General features: G+C 37.9%; 1 protein-coding gene across 1 annotated transcript in view; it reads left to right on the top strand.

Moving 5' to 3' along the window:
* Positions 1–5329, top strand: part of LOC105273548 (neurobeachin-like) — a 248546-nt gene that overhangs the window by 158955 nt on the left and 84262 nt on the right. The gene's annotated exons all lie outside the window — the stretch shown is intronic.

Here is a 5329-nt window from a genome sequence, read left to right as displayed (position 1 = left end):
TTTTTTTTTATTTTTGAAACTGTCGAGCCGTTGATTTTTAAAAAATTCTAATCGGCAAAACTCCATTTAAACACGTGTTAAATCACTCGAATTTCAAAAATTTATATCTCAAGTTCAAAACGGTCAATTGCAAACGCAAAAGGCTCATTTTGTTGCTAATTTTTCAAACTATTCACCATAAAATTGTTAACGAAAAATTGTTAACGAAAACTGAAAAAAAATTCTACGCGACAACAATCTTAAGATAGGTTAGACTAAATTTCCTGCCATAGTTCACTTATATATTAAATTCCCCAATAGTGAAAATTCCCGAGAAAACTCGAGAGTTTTGAGGAGTCCACCTAGCGAATCGGGAAAAATTCACTTGCCACCCAGAGGAAAAATCAAACCTATTTTTTTCTCCCACCTCTCTATCAGTAAGAAAAAAATAGGTTTGATTTTTCTTCTGAGTGCCAAGTGAATTATTCCCGATTCACTATTCCTTTTAAAAAAAAAAGCATGTAACGTTTTTTGCCAGCTTTTTATTATATATAATATAATATAATATACCATTTTAATAAAATCATGAAGTTATAATTTGTCTAGAATAAGAAAAAAAATATTGTATTCATCAATTGACATTAATTAAAGAAAAAAACATAAATTATAGGTAATTTTTTTAGATATCTAAGATTGTTTTAATATTTAGATTTTATATGTCAAAAATATACTTAAATCAAGTATTAAATGATATTATGAGACTAATTGTGACCTGTCACAATTATTGGCATTATCTTTTTAAAATTTTGGAATTTACGTACTTCCATAATTCTGAACGGATCGGTAACGTAAGCATCGAATGTTAATGTATGATTAATCGAGATCATCATTTCCATGATTACCCAGTCAACGGAGTTGAAGAGCTTGTCCAATCTGAGCTTAGGCGCAGTTCCACTAATAGTGAGGATTTTCTGATTAAACTCTTGTGAAAACATTTCATCCAACTGCAGTCCAGCGACACTACCCTAACTGATGAAAACATCACATTTAATCCAGATTAAATCTTATATTTTCATCGATCCGAACAAGTGTTTTGGATCTAATTACGGATTAATCACTATGCGTTTTAAAAATCAGTGTTGCATTTTCTTCATTGAATCTTTTCTTCATTGAATTGATATTTTTCAACTCGATATAAAGGTATCGCTTCATATATTGGCGACCAAAAAACAGAAATACGGAATGCTTCGCAGTGACCGATAGAATTTGAACACACGATTAAACACACGGGGAAAAAAAGGATTATTTGAGCGCGTATGTTTGAAATTGAAATTCGCAACGAATGCAACGCATGGCACTGAACATGAAGTTATTTTTTGAAAAGTCTACTCGCACCAGAGTTTCCAGATAGCGATTTTTTGAAAATATCTTTTTGATTTTATACAGTCTTAATCAATCAAGACAAGTCGATAAGGCGAATGGTCGACGTTTTTGCGCAGGGTGTTGTTGATAGCTCATTGATACTTGGCTATGGTGGCCTATGTTCTTATGAAAGAAAAAAGAATTTTCGACAAGCCACCATCTGGTAATCCTGATTCGCAATCGACTATACACTTAAATCAATTCCGCCCGTATACATGAATGAGACACAGGTTTGAATCAATAGGCTTACAAAGTACTATAAAAACTTTATTTGAGTATATGTATACTTCCATCATAACGAGACGCTATCGGCTCCCACCATTTCGGACTTGAATCAACGAAAAAAAATTAAATGACAATCAATTACACAAATTTGATGGACGCTTATTCTTCCTCAGTGTAATAACTAAAAATTCTCAAGTGGAAAACTCAGAATTACACTCCGTTGATAGATTAATCACAAAATTTTCGAGTATCATACATTAATAACGAAAATGTTACGTTAGTTCTACGCCAATTGAGCACTGCAGAATTAATTTGCGAACAGTAGATTACGAAATTTAAGTTTCAATGGAATAGTGATTATATAAGCATTAGTGGAAAGGCTTTGAATATCTGAGGTGGAGTTGGCAACACTAATATTGAGTTGAAGATTTACTATTCAAGTCGGATAATGCATCACATAAAATTATTGGTTAGTCGTAAATGTCGAAATATATCAGTAGTTGAACAAGCTCTAAATATCCAAGCCTCGAAGCCCGCCAGTCGTACCACTGCCGTCGCTCTGGTAACGTCTATCCCATTTGCAGTTTCATTGCCGGCAACTCCACAGATTTTCCCTCCTCTCCTGATTCAAATGCTCTTACCTTGCGCCAGGACCGCCAACCGATTGAAAATTAATTACTTCTGTTCGATCGATTCACTCCCACCCCTCGGTTTTACGTATTTTTCTCCCGAATTCGAATTCCTTTTTCTGATGGAGCAACTCCAAGTATTTGGATTACGCGAATAATGGCATCCTTACGCGCGCGTTCGTAACGTCAGGCATAACTCGAGAATTTGGATTGCACCGAATTCGACAAATACCTAACTCCACACCTTTTCCATAGAAGGAAATTGTCCGTCATGCTCTTATAATTCCGCATTCCTACGTGATATTGATGAATTTTCTGTAGTAATTAACAACATGATCGTCAGGAAATCAATATCAGAGGATTCATCTGGTGATAATAGCGATAGGAGTATTTATTTACCAACAAGGGTCTATATGTTGAGAAAAAAAGTGTAAAGCAAGAATGGATTACGTAAATTACGCGATCGACCCCGTAATTTACGACATAAAAATCGTAATTTACGGCATTTCTGGGGGTAATTTACCTAGTTTTAGCTCATAATTTAAGTTTCCAAACCCGTAATTCGCAAGATGAAAAAATTCGTAAATTACATTCTAAACCTTGTATTTTAAGTGTAGTATTTTCTGTGTGTAGCTATTGACCAATTGCAACCTTGAACATGCCCAGAAGAGTTATTATCTTTATTAATACTCATCGAGAAGTCTAGCTGAATAGTAAAGATCGCGTCAAAAATCCTGAAATAGAAATTGGTTGATGATTACCTAACAACTGAATGAACTATCAAAGAACATTAATAGTTCGTGTCCTGTAACTCCAGACAAAGCCAAATTTAAATGAACATTCGAAAAAACCAACTCGTTGGATAATTAACAACAGCTAATCAAAGTTTCCGTCTAACACTTAATTTAATACTTTCCGTCGAGACAAAGATCGGTAAATATCAAATGTTCGCATATTACTCAGTTATCAAGTCTCCCGTCATCGCTGCATTCCACTGCATTTCTGTGGAATCCACTTATCACATCAGAAAATGAAATGATGTGCAAATAGCATTGTAGCTATTCCTGCACCGCAAGCCTCCGTTTTTAGCTGTAAAATCCAACTAGTGCAGCAAATTATTCATCCCCAACTCCGCGTTAGATATTGAGACAACTACACAAATCTCGTTAGTGACTGGAGAATAGAAAGGAGTTGATACACAGTCGACAGTGAGCCACATCCCTGTTCCCTATCGATCTCCAAACTACGTGGCAGGTTGCCTTTGTTGCCGTGATTAAGTGCACGCGCACTTTGTTCTATACAGCCTATCGGTAACCAACGAATCGGCCGATTCGCCATTAACGGTGCACCAATGCAACACCCCATAAGCAGCGGATGCACCGACCAATGTTATCGGATATTCGCGAGACCTCTGACGCAGCTTCTGGGAAATCGGATAAGATTTTCTAGTTTCAGATCAAAGGTCTCATCAGATGAAATCGTCCATTTGTGTCTTCGGAATTTCCGGAAAGTTTTTTCTCCCTAATTGAAGTTACCCCATCCATCATCTGTAACAAGTTGGGAAAGATAAGAGATGAAATGAGAGAAGATTAGCAAGCGAAATTCGAAAGTTGCTTTACAAAATCTAAGAGTTAACTCTCTAAGTCAAACTTTTGATTTCGATGCACATCCAATCAAACTTCTTTGGCAAAAGTGTGGGCTGAAGAATTTTTAATAGACCAACTTTGGAAAATTGTTTGCCTTCAATTCACCATTTAATCCTTAACATCGCATTAGCTTCCTGTCAGCCGCAGATATCCCGAAGGAGCATGAAAATCATTTCTGTCACAAGTGGATTATATTTGAGGATTAAATGACCGTTAATCCGCATTTGATGAGCGACAAATTCACCTGGTCCCAGTACAGAATCGATTTAATCAGTTTCGTCATAAGCACTTTGAAATTTCCGACATAAAACATTACTACATACAGAGAAAAAAAAATATCAGACGGAAAGCAGTTTCCATTTCCGCAAATTTCCAAACTCAAAATTTTCCTTTTATCGTGTGAAGTTGTGATAGAAAAAGGGAGAAAATCTGGGCAGATACATGGGACATGTACAAGCGTAGGGAAGAGACGTTCCACTGAGGATGTGAGGTTGGAAGGTGAAAAATAAGAGCACCCAGAAAGTTGGAGAAAAAAAAAGGGAGGAAAGCACGACTGAAGGAGAAAAAGAAAGGGAGTAAAAAGGGAAGGAGATAAAACGGCGTGGTCGGTTGGAATGGGTGGTGGAGTTGGTGGGTGCGGGGTACTGGTGGCGGAGTGGATAGGGTGGCGCCGCAGGCCGCGCCGTCGCCCAGCATCCCCTGTGACGCTAGTCTCTCGTGGAGGCGCACCCTCAGTGCCAGGAGTATCCCGCTAGTCATACGTTGGACCCTTGCGAGTTAACTCTATTTTCCAGAAGTGGCGTAATCACAGCGTTTTCCATCCACGTTGACAGTCCCAGTGCGAATAAAGTTACTAGCATCCACAACTAGTGGCATACCATCAAATAAGTATACAGCTGAATAGTGATATCAACTTTATCATCGATAGTGAAGTGTCAATCAGTGATCCATCAAGAAGTAATTGGTATGATTTGTCCTGTCATTTGGGATGCTGATTCTTATAATGATGATCGCCACGATGACGCCAACTGCTGTATAGTTGTCACAGTAGGACCGCTTCCCGGATTGAAGCATCTGTAGTCTAGGTCAGCAATTGCCATTTCAATTGACAACAACGTCGTGGATGCATAATTAGAGAAACTGAGCCAGATTGCCAATTCTTGTGCATGGTGCTTCCAATGGGATCCTTGTTTGTAGATATAGCAACGGGACAACCGTCAACATCATCAACACCGACACCCGATCCAGTACCACCGCCAGTGCTGTTGGCATTGGATTGTCATAACTATTACCGACTCTATTGGCTGGAGTGCCACCATATTGCTAGCATGCGTGTAACACAAGACAATGGTGCTCACGAGGAATCTCTATGATTGACGTTTGGTGATTGCCGGTACAATTAATGAGTGGGATATTGTGACTGATGAA

Source organism: Fopius arisanus, unplaced genomic scaffold (genome assembly GCF_000806365.1).
Source record: "Fopius arisanus strain USDA-PBARC FA_bdor unplaced genomic scaffold, ASM80636v1 scaffold00001, whole genome shotgun sequence".
Lineage (NCBI taxonomy): Eukaryota > Metazoa > Arthropoda > Insecta > Hymenoptera > Braconidae > Fopius > Fopius arisanus.
Note: the sequence above shows the minus strand (reverse complement) of the source record. Positions and strands in the feature narration are given on the sequence as shown.